The sequence below is a fragment of the Zea mays genome, chromosome 9 (genome assembly GCF_902167145.1).
Source record: "Zea mays cultivar B73 chromosome 9, Zm-B73-REFERENCE-NAM-5.0, whole genome shotgun sequence".
In the NCBI taxonomy this organism is placed as follows: domain Eukaryota; kingdom Viridiplantae; phylum Streptophyta; class Magnoliopsida; order Poales; family Poaceae; genus Zea; species Zea mays.
In genome coordinates, this window is record NC_050104.1 from 116,859,958 (window position 1) to 116,875,662 (window position 15,705).

A 15,705-nucleotide genomic window follows, 5' to 3' on the forward strand; every position below is an offset into this window, starting at 1 on the left:
CAGGATAGTGAGGGTTACATTTTATATCCTGCAAACTATCTCGAACACAAAATTAGGAAGATTCATGTTAGGAAACCTCACAATGTTTCTCGTCATGCATTCATGTATAAAAATGAGGCTTCTAGCTCTAGGCATACCACTCATATTAAAATGTCTAAAAAGAAAATTCCTGCTGCATCAAATGACCAAAATGTTTCATTTAAGACTTTTGATGCTTCCTATGTTTTAACTAACAAATCAGGCAAAATAGTTGCCAAATATGTTGAGGGCAAACACAAGAGTCCCAAGACTTGTGTTTGGGTACACAAGGTGCTGGTTTCTAATATCAAATGACCCAAGACCGTTTGGGTAACTAAGAACAATGCCTAAATTGTTTTGTAGGTTTATGTATTCGGTGGTTCAAGTTGGATAATCGATAGCGGGTGCACAAACCACATGACTGGGGAGAAAATGATGTTCTCCTCTTATGAGAAAACGAAGATTCCCAACGAGCTATCACATTCGGGGATGGAAATCAAGGTTTGGTCAAAGGTTTGGGTAAAATAGCTATATCTCCTGACCATTCTATTTCCAATGTTTTTCTTGTATATTCATTAGACTACAATTTGCTTTCTGTTTCTCAATTACGCAAAATGGGCTACAACTGTCTATTTACTGATGTAGGTGTTACTGTCTTTAGAAGTGATGATTCAATAGCATTTAAGAGAGTGTTAGATGGTCAGCTATATTTAGTTGATTTTAATGACAACAAAGCTGACCTAGACACTTGCTTAATTGCTAAGACTAACATGGGTTGGCTCTGGCATCACCGACTTTCCCATGTTGGAATGAAGAATCTTCATAAGCTTATAAAGCGAGAGCACATTTTAGGACTAACAAATGTTCATTTTGGGAAAGACAGGATTTGTAGTGCATGCCAAGCAGGGAAGCAAGTTGGAGTCCATCATCCACATAAGAACATCATGACGACTGACAGGCCGCTCGAGCTACTCAACATAGACTTATTCGGCCCGATCGCTTATCTAAACATCGGCGGGAGTAAGTACTGCCTAATTATTGTGGATGATTATTCTCGCTTCACTTGGGTGTTCTTTTTACAAGAAAATCTCAAACCCAAGAGATTTTAAAGAGAATCTTAAGATGGGCTCAAAATGAGTTCGAATTAAGAATAAAAAAGATAATAAGCGACAATGGGATAGAGTTCAAGAATTCACAAATTGAAGGCTTTCTTGAGAAGGAGGGCATCAAGCATGAGTTCTCTTCTCCCTACACACCTCAACATAATGGTGTAGTGGAGAGGAAGAATAGAACTCTACTGGACATGGCAAGGACCATGCTTGATGAGTATAAGACACCAGACCGGTTTTGGGCTGAGGCGATTAACACCGCCTGCTACTCCATCAACCGACTCTACCTTCACCGAATCCTCAAGAAAACATCATATGAACTCCTCACTCATAAAAGCCCAATGTTTCATATTTTAGAGTCTTTGAGAGTAAATGCTTTATTCTTAGGTTGAAGTTCTAAATTTGCTCCTAAGGTTGTAGAAGGCTTTTTACTAGGATATGACTCAAACACAAGGGCATATAGAGTCTTCAACAAATCCAGTGGATTAGTTGAGGTTTCTTGTGACATTGTGTTTGATGAGACTAATGGCTCCCAAGTGGAGCAAGTTGATCTTGATGAACTAGATGATGAATAGGCTCTGTGCGTTGCGCTAAGGAACATGTCCATTGGGGATGTGTGTCCTAAAGAATCCGAAGAGCCTCCACAAGCACAAGATCAACCATCATCTTCCATACAAGCCTCTCCACCAACTCAAGACGAGGATTAGGCTCAAAATGATGAAGATGAAGATCAAGAGGATGAGCCACCTCAAGAGGACATGGATCAAGGGGGAGATGAAGATGATCAAGACAAGGAAGATGATCAAGAAATTAGAGATCAAAGACCGCCACACCCAAGGGTCCACCAAGCAATTCAAAGAGATCACCCCATCAACTCCATACTCGGTGACATTCATAAGGGGGTAACCACTAGATCTCGAGTTGCACATTTTTGTGAACATTAATCTTTTGTGTCTTCTATTGAGCCATACAGGATAGAGGATGCATTAAGAGATCCAGATTGGGTGGTGGCTATGCAAGAGGAGCTCAACAACTTCACAAGAAATGAGGTATGGCATTTAGTTCCACGTCCTAATCAAAATGTTGTAGGTACCAAGTAGGTATTCCACAACAAGCAAGATGAGCATGGTGTGGTGACAAGGAACAAAGCCCGACTTGTGGTCAAAGGTTATTCACAAGTCAAAGGTTTGGATTTCGATGAAACCTATGCACCAGGCTTGAGTCAATTCGTATATTACTTGTCTATGCTACTTACCATGGCTTCAAGCTTTATCAAATGGATGTGAAAAGTGCCTTTTTCAATAGACCTATCAAGGAAGAAGTCTATGTTGAGCAACCTCCCAGCTTTGAAGATAGTGAGTACCCTAACCATGTATATAAACTCTCAAAGGCGCTTTATGGGCTCAAGCAAGCCCCAAGAGCATGGTATGAATGCCTGATAGATTTTATTATCACTAATGGCTTAAAAGTCGGAAAAGCCGATCCTACTCTCTTCACTAAAACTGTTGCAAAGGACTTATTTATATGCCAAATTTATGTCGATGATATCATATTTGGGTCTACTAACAAGACAACTTGTGAAGAGTTTAGTAGGATCATGATACAGAAATTCGAGATGTTTATGATGGAAGAGTTGAAGTATTTCCTTGGATTTCAAATCAAGCAACTCCAAGAGGGCACATTCATCAGCCAAACTAAGTACATTCAAGACATACTTAAGAAGTTTGGAATGAAGAATGACAAACCTATCAAGACACCCATGGTAACTAATGGGCATCTCGACCTCGACACGGGAGGTAAATCCGTAGATCAAAAGGTATACCGGTCGATGATAGGATCTTTACTCTACTTGTGTGCATCTCGACTGGATATTATGCTATCAGTATGCATGTGTGCAAGATTTCAAGCAAATTCTAAGAAAGTTCACCTTAGGGCCATGAAAAGAATCATGAGATATTTAGTTTACACTCCTAAGTTTGGGCTTCCAGGGGATCTACATTTGATTTAATTGGATATTCTGATGCCGATTATGCAGGGTGTAAAATTGATAGGAAGAGCACATCAGGGACTTGTCAGTTTCTGGGAAAATCCTTGGTATCTTGGGCTTCAAAGAAACAAAACTCCGTAGCTCTTTCTGCCGCTGAAGCCGAGTACATTTCCGCAGGCCATTGTTGCACACAATTACTTTGGATGAGGCAAACCCTTAGGGACTATGGCTATAAATTGAGCAAAGTCCCTCTCCTATGTGATAATGAGAGTTCAATCCACATGGCGGATAATTCCGTTGAATACAGTCGCACTAAGCACATAGACATCAGGTATCACTTTTTGAGAGATCACCAACAAAAGGGGATATCGAAATTGCTTATGTTAATACCCACAACCAATTAGCCGATATCTTTACCAAGCCACTAGATGAGAAAACCTTTAGCAAACTTAGAAATAAGCTAAATATACTTGATTCTCGGAATTTTGATTGAAACATTGCACACATAGCTATTTTATATACCTTTGATCATATCTCTTTCATTTGGTACAAATGCATATTTCTTATTATTCTTGCGCCAAGACTACGACTAATGTGTTTTCAAGTATATTTCTAAAACTAAGCCGACTAATGGAGTTTTCGGCAAAGACAACACTTCCACTCAACTCTAACGGTATCATTTACCCTTTTCCGGTATTCCACAAACTCTCGATGGTATGACTCTTTACTCATATTTACTTTACCATTTGGGAGAAATTGTTAGGCCCCAAAGGGGGAGAAAATACTACAGGGCTCTCAAGTTCTCCGTTTTTTGCGCTTAATGCCAAAGGGGGAGAAAATATTAAGCCCAAAGCAAAAGGACCGCACCACCATTTCAGAAAGTAGAATTTCAAATTGGTATGTATTTCAAAGCCCTCTTAAAAAACTAAGAGGGGAATTTAAAATAGGGGGAGGAATTTCAAATAAAAAATGCATCTAGCAATCATATTACTATACCTTTGACTATTTGCAAATGTTTTTGAAAAGATTTCCAAAAACAAAGCTAATTTGTGCAAATGTGGTCCAAAATATCAAATAAAAGAAAGCCAATCCATTCACTCTTATTCTTAGTAATACTTTCAATTGGTTTAACTCCATGTAACTTATGCACACTTATCATAAATGCAAACTTGTTACATTTCTGCACGTTATATTTGCTTTGGTTTGTGTTGGCATCAATCACCAAAAAGGGGGAGATTGAAAGGGAAATAGGGTTAACCATTTTCTATTATTAATTTTGGTGGTTGACGACCAACACAAACACATGGACTAACAAGTTTGTCTAGAATTCATGTATTACAGGTGCATAAGGTTCAACATAAACCAAGAAAGAAATCAGTTTGGGGTCATGATTCATTTGGAGCAAAAGAATTTAAGTGTGCTGAATAATGGCGCACTGGACTGTCCGGTGCACCAGGACCGTACAACTTCGAACCAGCCACTCTCGGGAATTTTAGGGCGCGCTCCACTATAATTCACCGGACTGTCCGGTGAACTAGTCGAGCAACGGCTCCCTGCGCACCAACGATCGACTGGCATGATGAACAGTGTGCTACAGTACCACAGCAGAAGTCAGAGGGCACCAGACTGTTCAGTGTGGCACCGGACTGTCCGGTGCAACAAGACTACAAAGGCTCCAACGGGTGACCAACTCCGAACCCTAACAGTTGCGCTGACGTGGCGCGCACCAGACAGTGCACAGTGGCTGTCCGGTGGCGTACCGGACTGTCCAGTGCGCCCATCGCCAGCAGCCTTCACCAACGGCTATGGAAGTGGTTGGGGAGTATAAATACCCCCACCCCCTCATTCATATCCATCCAAGTGCTCTGAACATCACATTCAATACAAGAGCAAAAGACTCCACTTCAAGACACATTCAATAGATCAAATCCTCTCCAAGCCTCCAAATCAATTCAATTCCATTAGGGACTTGAGAGAGGGTGTTTTGTGTTCTCTTGTTGCTCTTGTTGCTTGGATTGGCCTTTTTCTTTTCCCTTCTATTTCTCAAGTGACTTGTAATCGAAGCAAGAGACACCTAAGTGTGTGGTGGTCCTTGCGGGGTCTGAGTGACCCGTGAGATTAAGGAAAAGGCTCACTCGGTCTAAGTGACCGTTTGAGAGAGGGAAAGGGTTGAAATAGACCCGATCTTTGTGACCTCCTCAACGGGGACTAGGTTCTTTGGAACCGAACCTCGGTAAAACAAATCATCGTGTTCACTCGCCTTGATTCTTGTTTGATTTGTTTTCCCCTCTCTAACGTTTCCTTGCTAGTGTGGATTTGAGTTGGCTCCCATACGTCAAGTCCTAGCAAGAGAGATATTCTTTTGGACTTGAATTTAATTCTAACGCTAACCCCCCGACCTTAGTGTGTGTTTAAGTTTATAAATTTTAGGTTTCGCCTATTCACTTTCCTCTAGGCGACTTTCACCTATACAACTCTGTTGTTGCCTACACAACTCTACTGACGTCCTAAAACGGTAAGCCCCAAATTGTGCACATGTATGCTGAGTCCCTAATACTCAGCCATACCAAAAAAATCCCTTCTAGGGAGAATGTAGTATCACTTATATGGCTCTACTGATGTTCTGACACTACAAGTACCTATATGGGCGTATGTATCCCTCCTGGGAGGACACAATATTATGTCACCTATACGGCTCTACTGACATCCTAATACTATAAGTCCCTATATGGACGTATGTACGCCTAGTCCCTGAGACTCAGCCCTACCAAAAATCCCTCTAGGGAGGATGCAGTATCACCTACACAGATCTGCTGACATCCTAATACTATAAGATCCAACATGGGCTTATGTATGATGAGTCGTTGCGACGGTCATACTTCAAAACCCTTCAAGGATATTGGACACCGAGTATATAGAACTCAGTCATTTGGAAGCTGAGTCGATACAACTCAATGATTCACTTAAAGTGTTTTCTAATAGGCACAAGAATGTTGAGTTTCTAACTTGTTGACTATCAATTTGAAGGGACATATATCTATACTACGTCCACGCTACAAGCAATACTTTATAAACTAGAATTACAAGGATAATGATAGACACTATCAGAAAATTCATAGATTACAAGACATCCATTAGTGGAGCTAATTGATCAAATACAACTCGGATAATCAATATTATAGAGTAACATCTTTGTCTAACACTATATCAGTTGTTCTAGGCTTGACTTCTTTCATAAGATCATCAACTTTGTCCTCATCAAAGTCAACAACCCATCCTTCTTGGACCCGTGATAATTCCATCCCGGGGTAATGAGACTTGGTCATGGCCAAAGTCGTTGTGCTGGCTTCCTCCATGAAGCTTCAACTAAAGGACTTGATATGGTTTGGCAGACCTTCCAATGTTTGAATGTTTAATGATCTATTAGAAGACATCGAACCATATATACAATTTATCATGGACGTCAACTAGGTTTTATAGATCTTTAGTTGTTCCTCATATTCTGCAAGACAAGAATCCCCTATCAGCATAAAGGGTCGAGTAAACTACAAATATGATAGAGGAGCTTACTATCTTTGGCTTCTTCATCTAAGTACCGATCGACGTCGGCTCCAGCGCAACCGATATCGATCTAACCAGCTCGTCGATAGGCCCGCTGACCGACCGATCGATTTGATGGACGTTGGAGCTAGCCACAGGACCGTTCATGAGTTTTGAGGGGCCCAAGACGACATTATAAATAGGGGCCCGATACCATAAGAACTATATTTTTTTACTATTATATATCAACTAATTAAAATAATTTAATGTATCTCCGAAAAATTTGTACAATAAAAAAGTAAGATCATCAAATTATTTTCCTCAAAACAAATAAATACAGTGCATATTAGAAACAAATAATTGTCTTGCCTCACAGCCTGATCCCTTGACGGTTTGACCCTTGTCGTGCGTAGTGGGCAGTGTGTTGTGTGATTCCCTAGCCCCTACGTTTGTCGGTCGCTCGGTCTATGTGCATAGTGCACTTCGCCGGTCCTGTACTCATGTGGGTGAGTGCTGAGGAGAGAGGACCTACTCTCGCTGGTCATTGCGCCTGCACGTGAGGAGGAGATGGATGATTGCCGGATCGCGTGACACGATGCACGTACGACATGTGAGGATGCATGACAGCAGGGTGCGACGACGGATATCGGTTAGACCCTAACTACGTTACTTGCGTATTTGTGTGTGCCGTGCCGATGCTGTGTGCGAGTGAAACGGGCACAAGCTGTGCTCTTGAGCCCGACCTCCTGACTCCCGTGTGGTGTATGGGGTGAGGCCCCTGCGAATTGGGGACCCAAGTTAGACGCCCCGCTCGCCCCACCCCAGGCACGGGCCTGGCTGGCCAGGTTAGTGCTGACTGGCCCGCTTGCCACATAGGTGGTCGATACTATCTACCGCTGGAACCAGCCTTAGGCCCTGTTTGGCACAGCTGCTGCTTGTTGAAAAAGCAGCTTATCTGATAAGCTGGTGAAAAACAGCTTATGCTTGTTGACTGCTTTTAGTGTATTCTGAGAAGCAGCTGAACTGATAAGCTGCTGCAGAAGCTAGCTGTTTGGCAGAACTTCTGCTTAAATTTGTGAAGAAGCTGAAAATAAGCTGTGCCAAACAGGGCCTTAGTGTTCTTGGTTCTTGGTGATGAGTTGGGTGTTTGATTCAAGGATATTCGCTAAAGCTAAGCACACTATAATTTCTTTATGGGACTTAGAGCTGGTAGTACTTAGACTTATTAGTGTTAGGGTAATATTTTTATCTTTGGTTGTATTATTGTGGGGGTTAAGTTTTGTAATTTAATAATCAAGAATTAGTGTCAAGAGTGTTTTGATGCGCATATGGAGAGAGTTATTCATTAAGCGTGTTGTTTAAGAGCGAATAGATGTGACATGTAATTGTAAAGCTTAAAATTTGTATAAGAAAAATATAAAATAAATAAATAAATATATTTATAAGTGGGTGTTTTGGGGTTATGGAACCTTTGGAGATTATTTGGTTTTATTTTCCTTGTGCATATTCAATTAATGGGATCATAATAGTCAAATAACAAAATAAATAAATACAGAAATATACACCTCATGGTGAATTTCTTGTATTTTTGCATTTGTATTCAAATTTGTGAGACAAATTTAAATTGAAAATTAGAATTTGAAAATGGAAAGAGAAAAGAAAAGGAATAGGAATGATAAAATGAAAAAGATAAAAGCCTAGCTGGGCCTGCTAACCTTGCTTTCGGCCCACTTACGATGTACCTCCGCGCCGGCCCATGAACAGATCGGCGCCGATAGGGCTACCCCACCTGTTAGCCACACCGTGTATTCCCCGCGCGCACTCTCATTTAGCTGACTGGTGGACCCCCGATGTCAGACCCATCTTCCCCGCGGACTCGTCGCGATAAACCGGCCGCCGCGTTGGGCGCCTAGAATCCTGGGTGGGTTTTTGCAATCCGGATTCTCAGGGTATAAATCTCAGGTGGGATGGATGCGCTCGGGGTGTACATGTGATCCTGTAGATGCGCGGGTGATTGAATCGGCAACAAATTTATCGACGAAGCTGAGACTCCGCCGCGGGTCCGCCCTACTGCAACGCCGTGGTAACCTGCGCTCGGTGAGAATCCCTACACACCTTCGCTTCGTTTTCCTGTGCGAGTTGCATCTCGTCGGGGACCATTTGGTGCATGAACTTAGCACGGGAGTTTTGCCACTAGGGCCCTTGCGATTGCCGGCTAGAGTTGTTGCTCCGCCGCGGTCCCGCATGTTGTCGTGGCTGGGGTTTGACGCTGTGTAATCACTGGTAATTGCTACCTCCATTCATTCGCCCTACTTTGTATTGTATATTGCACCTGTCAGTCCGTAAATTCGTGCACCACTATGGCCTATGCACATCACGCCGGTGAACTCAGGGTGAGGCCCTGGTTCTTCCTCCGTGTCGCCCAACTGAAGGTAGACGAAGGGACGACTGCCATTGGATGTGTGACGAACGACCTGAATTAGGCTAGGATGCAACTCAGGAGCGTTTGGTCGGGGCCCTCGGATCAACATCTGATGATTCCGAACAGATTGGTACTCATTAAATCATGTCCGTTGATTTTGGATCCGAAGGATAGTGACGCGTACCGGTTCGATTTGGGTTAGATGTAATCATGACCGTCTGGACTAGATCAGATGGCTGGGATCACCAGATGTCACCGCGTCGAGGTAGATTTGTGAAAGAAACCCTGGGAAATCGTAGAATCAACCCGTCGTCCCATATAGTGTTAAGACTTTTACAATAGGGTCCCTAGTTTTTACAAGATGACCCCTGAAGTATATTTTAAGCATAAAAGGTATTTAAAAATGAATAAAAACTTAGATAATTCATATCTTGATAATTTTAACTCCAATTTGATCCATTCCAGTTGCATTAATCTCATATTAATATTGTTTATCTAACCTTGTATTACCATGAAACTTATGGTTAAAATCTTGTACCTCATTTGTTTTAGACACTTAAACCTTCAAAAAATCATAACTTTATAACTGTAATTCCAAATTTAGTGGTTCTCGAACCTACAATCTCGTAGCAGCGCGTATGATACTCTTACATTGTTTGTTCATATGTTTTGGTGTAATGTTATCATATCCATTATTTGCTTGATTGTATGTACTGTTTCGAATATCGGTGAGGTCACGAGAATCTGAAGATCATCCTGGTACCTAGGAATCTCGAGTCTAAGGCAAGTTGTGCCCTTGATCACTTTTCTCTTTAACTAATAATGTTCCTTTTAATCACTGTGACATGCTTAGGTAAATTTGATGGGACCTAATAGGCTTCCTTAGCATTGTTTATCCCACACCTTGTAGACAGACAAACTATTGGGTAGTTTTGCTATTGTTCTACCTGGTTTTGGGAAATTAATGTTGTATTATGATCATGTTCCAGTTATGTTGGTGTTTTAATTATTGTTCATGACAAGATCATTGTGTTAATTGGAACATGGAGCTTAACTTGAGATATCCGTGCTACCACAAGGGTAGAATGTGACGTCCTTGGCTGACTAATTAGGAAAGCTAGGGGATAACTACGTTACCCGAAAGGGGCAAGGGCGGTAGAGGAGCTGCGTATAGGGAGGTTCTCAGGTCAATCATGCTGCGATGGCTTTCTAAAGCTAGTGGAACTTTGTAAAGGCCTCGTAGTGGATCCCTAGCCATTCACCTCGGAAGTGTCTAAGGGCCTTGCAAACCCTAGCTAGATGGGATACACGACTTGCGAGTAAAGAGCGCAACCTCTACAGAGTGTAAAATTGGTATATCAGCCATGGTCACGGTCAAGAGCGACTCACGACTCTCGCATGATTAATTTATGGAACTAAACCTAATCTGTCATATGCATTGCATCGCGAGTGTTATTATCAATTGTGATTTCTTACTTAATTGGGTTGGTATCTACTTATACTTAGTAACTGCTAATAAAATTGTGACCAACTTTAAAAGCAATGCTCAACTTTAACCATCTCCTTTGGTAAGCCTTACACTTCACATAGGCTCCCACCTTTGGTGAGTTCATACAAATTATTCCCCACAACTTGTTGAGCGATGAACGTATGTGAGCTCACCCTTGTTGTACTCACATCCCCCAGGTCAAGAACATGTACCGCAGGATGAGGCGCATTGTAACACCCCGTCCAATCCCTAGACCAGCGGTACTTACTCCTGGCAGCTCCCTAGGATCATATATTGTCCACACAGACCAACACGGGTCTTTTGTGCACACTTTGTCCTCATTCATGCGCACCCGAGAAAACTTCTCGGTCGGTCACCCATCCCAAACCAAGCCAAGCACGCTTAAGCTGGAGGTTCTTTCGAGATAGACTTCCGAAAAAGAAGATACACCTTGTTAATATGAGTACTCTATTAATTCTATTAATCCATGGCCCGGGATATCACCATCCTAGGGGCCAGGATATCACAATCCACGCCTTAGAAGACCGGCATTCTCGTCGGTCAACCCCAATCTAGGAACCTCCCCTCTTAGCCATGTCTGTGTGTCTAGTGTCGTCATACGACATGCCATGTGACCACTCTAGGCCCACATGCGCCATGCGCCATATACCCGAACCCCTAACCCACACACGCCCGTGAAACCACGAGGGTCGGCTCTGATACCACTTGTAACACCCCGTCCAATCCCTGGACCAGCGGTACTTACTCCTGATAGCTCTCTAGGATCATATATTGTCCACATAGACCAACACGGGTCTTTTGTGCACACTTTGTCCTCACTTACGCGCACCCGAGAAAACTTTTCGGTCGGTCACTCATCCCAAATTACTCCAAGCTAAGCACGCTTAACTTGAAGGTTCTTTTGAGATAGGCTTCCAAAAAAAGATGAACCTGAATGAGTACTCTATTAATTCTATTAATCCTTGGGCTAGGATATCACCATCCGAGGGGCCAGGATATCACACGCATGAAGAATGTTGTGATGAGTTCGTGAGTGGTCTAGGTCATCGTCTTCCAGTCAACTATGATTGTTGGATCGTTGTCTTCGTATGATGTAATTATTTAATTAATTTGTATAGAACTCTGTTATCTCTACTACTTATTAAGGCTGCAATAGTAGTCTGTCATTCTGCGTTCTGCCATTCCCTGTTATGCCTTTCCGATTCCCTCCTCCCCGCAGTCCATTCTCATGTTCTGCCATCATTCTATATCTATCATTCTCATTCCCCCTCCCTGCAAAGCTAATTCCCATTCCCATTCCCCCGTATAGCCGACACCTAGCTAAAATTAAAAAAAATACACATTGCCCCAAGGGGATTCGAACCCATGACCTCTCAAGCAAATGCTAGCAGTAGCTACCACTACACCACATGTGTGTTTATATCTACATCTATAAAAGAAAACACATCTACTACATCTCTCCCCAAGCCCACCTGCTACCCTTGCACAATGCATAGTAGTAGATAAGTATCACCGAGATTTTTGAATTATATTTTTGGATGGAGGGAGTACTATTTAAAGAAGAGCCTTGCATGTAATTTCTTTTGTTTGAATAATCTTTTCAACTTAAATTCCTTTTTTTGCATGTGTGGCATTTATTCTTCGTAATATTTTTTCCATGGATCTGACTTGTGAGTCATTTTTATAAACCAACGCCAAACATGAATCCATGTTTCTTACTTTAAAACCCCGAACAAACACCATTAGCAGGAGGCACTCGCGTTGGGGTCGCTCATCGATGACAAGAAGAAACTTGACGACTGTCAGTTCGACCTCTAGAAACCGTCCTACGTGGCCGCATGTGCCGCTATGTACGACAAGCTCCGGCGCAGCCGCCGCTTGGACGCGGTGTAGAGCGGCTGCTCCGCGCTGTCCATCGTCAAACAGGGGGACCTCATGGTCGTCGCCAACGTCGGCGACTCTCGGGTTGTTCTGGGCACCACATTCGACAACGACGCCATCACGTCGTCCAGCTCATCGCCATCACGTAAGTCGCTACTGACTGGCCATGAATTCTTGTGCGCTGCGACGATGGCCATTGCTGACGTTGTATGAGTGTCCTCGAACACGATGTATGTAGAGGAGTAGCGCATCCGGTGGTGCAACGGCCAGAGGTACTACCTTGCTGATGAGCCCGGGGTGCACTTCGTTTTACAGCCCAGCCAAGAGTCATCCATACTCGGTATGTCGTGCGCGTTCGACGACTACTATATCGAGGATTGTGGCGTCATCATCGCGCACGTTCCATATATCTGAACTGCATTGCAAATCAGAATTTCATTTTTGTCAAGCTGAAAGAAACTGTCTTCTGTTCTGGATTCAGTTTATGTCTGAAATCAATCTGAAAGAACAACTTAATTTTTTTCAGTCCTGAGAGGCCTGCATGCTTATATGTGTTGTTTTTCTCTTTTTGTAGCTCAAGGAATGTAGCTCAAAGAACCTGTTGTTGTGCAGATCTCCCTAGCAAATACAAGCCTAGAAAGAAGCATTGCTTGACCGCTTCGACCATCGGCGCTGGTGGCAGCCTGGACAAAGCTCCTTGTCGAAGCACCAAGACGACAAGACTCATCAACAGCGAGAACTAGGAGTATAGACAGATGGTGTGGAGATCTCTTGTACAAATATGAGGACAAATTGTAGGGCATTGAACTACCGCGTAGCTTAGTGCTGACTGTTAGTTTTGGGGTGCTTCCTTGTAATCTGCTACTTGTACCGCGTAGCTTAGTGCTGACAAAATGCCTGTACAGATAGATGTTTCAGCTACTTGTACTAGCACAAGATGAACTTGTGCAGATTTAGCATACATATGTTTCAGCTAAAACATGAATTATCAATCCTTAAGGTAGTCTGCCTACTAATGAGTAATTTGTTGTTCCTCCTTTTCTCCATTGGGGTGTCTTCTTCATCTGTTGCTTGAAATCTGCAATGGTGGATGTACCTCCTCTGTTGCATCCCACAGATCAGTTAGAGACCTGTATCTCAATGGTGGATGTTGTGAACTTTGAGTGCTTGGGGTCTGAGGACTGTTGTTAGTAGCTGCACTCGAACTTGACCCCTGTAATCCCCCCTGTGACACTTGTGGTGTTACTGTTATTTGTGGTGTCACTGGTGTGTGAGGTGAGGGTGGAGAATTTTGTGCACCCCCTGAATCTTCAACACTTCCACCTGAAACACCTGGCTGCTGCAACACCTGACCAGGCACAGTGTACTGGAACTGGAATTCACAAGGACCAGATTCTGTCTCAGCTTGCTGAACATTTTCATCACTGTCCCAATTCCACCCCACTTCTTCTTCAAACACAACATCTCTGCTGATATACAGTCTCCCAGCTGAAGGATCATACATCTTCTGTAGTGATGCCAATGCCTGATCCTTTGTGTTCAACAAATCTACCCACATATACCTGCTGTAATCATCTACTACAAGCAGGAAATAGGATTTTGCACCAACTGTCTTTGGTCTGATCTGCCCACACAAATCTGCATGAAACAATTCTAGTCCCTTTTGAGCTGTCCCCTTAGTACTTGCAGAAACTTGAGAAGAAACTGGCTGCAGTTAGAATAATATGATGTGTACCTCATGCCTCTGTCTGGCTGCTGATCGTAGTTGCTCTGGTTTCTGTCCACACAAAAAGGGTCGACTTTAGTATTTAACCAACTAAATTCATTTCAACAACTACAATATGAAAAACACTGATTGCTAGGTAGTAAATGTTAGTGCCTACAATGTAACAGGAGAAAATTAAAAGGTTTAATTATTACATAATCCTCGTGGGAACCAGTGAAGACAAAAACTTACTTTGTCTTGCTTGATTCTGTCATTCCACTCCTTTGTCTTGCTCTTTGTCTCCTTGGAATTTGAGTCAACAAGCTGCAGAAACAAATGTAGTAGTTTATATGTCTGATATATAGAACAATCTTCAATCTAAGGGCATCCCTTCCACCATCTTCAATCTACCTAGTTCTCTAAGTGACCTGAAATTCAGGTGCCCAAATCTGGCATGCCATTTCCAGGCAGGATCAGTGTGCTTTGCCAGGAAACAAACAGGTGAATCAGCATCTAGTTTCAGAGTGTACAGCCTGTTACCAGTGCGAGGTGCACTGATTAGCAGGTTATTTTCAGGATCTAGTACACTCAACCTCCCATTAAACAGTCTAATATCACATCCACCCTCTTCAAGCTGACCAAGACTTATTATATTACTCTTCAGTTGTGGGATGTAATAAACACTTGTGAAGACTTTGTGCTGATTTTGCTTTCCCTGAACAACTAGAGCTCCCAAACCACATATTTTAACAGTTGATCCATCCCCAAATCTGACTGATCCACTCACAGATTCATCAAGGTGTGAGAGTGCAGACTTTGTACCTGTCATGTGATTATTGGCACCAGTATCAAGTACCCACACGCCTTCAGGACATATCATCGGGATCACTTTTTCTTCAGACAAATGAACAAACTGTGGTGCTCCATGCATTGTGCCTTGTACTTCAGCAAACAGAAGTGCCCCAGTTTCAACACCACCACCAGCAACTGCAAGATTTGCCTCTTGTTGTTTTTGTTCCTTGCCTTTCTCCCTCTTAGGACGCTTACAGTCTTGAGCCCAATGACCATATATCCCACAATTTCTGCATCTCCCTTTTCTCCTAGGTGTGCCTTGTGAAGTGAGTTTGTGCTTACTGAAACTTCCTGAACTCCCTCCATCAGATCGATGGGGAGCCTTAGGCTTCCACTGACATGAGTCACTACTGCTACTGTCCTTATTTGAAGACGACTGAAAATGATGCTTATGCTTTTCAAGCCAATCTTCTTCAGCTAACAGTAAACGACCTGTTTTATCAGTGATGTGCTCAACCTTGTCTTCTAGTCGATCTTCAGTAGCACGAAGTCTGCCAACAAGATCTTCAACTGTAAGATCCTTCATCTCACAAAACATTTCAATGGATACTGCTACTTGATTAAACCGGGGTGGTACAACACGCAGGAACTTTTTGACCACACGGGTATCATCTATAGATTCACCAAGGGATTTGATATTTGTGACAAGGTTAGTAATTCTCATCCCAAAATCCTCAACAC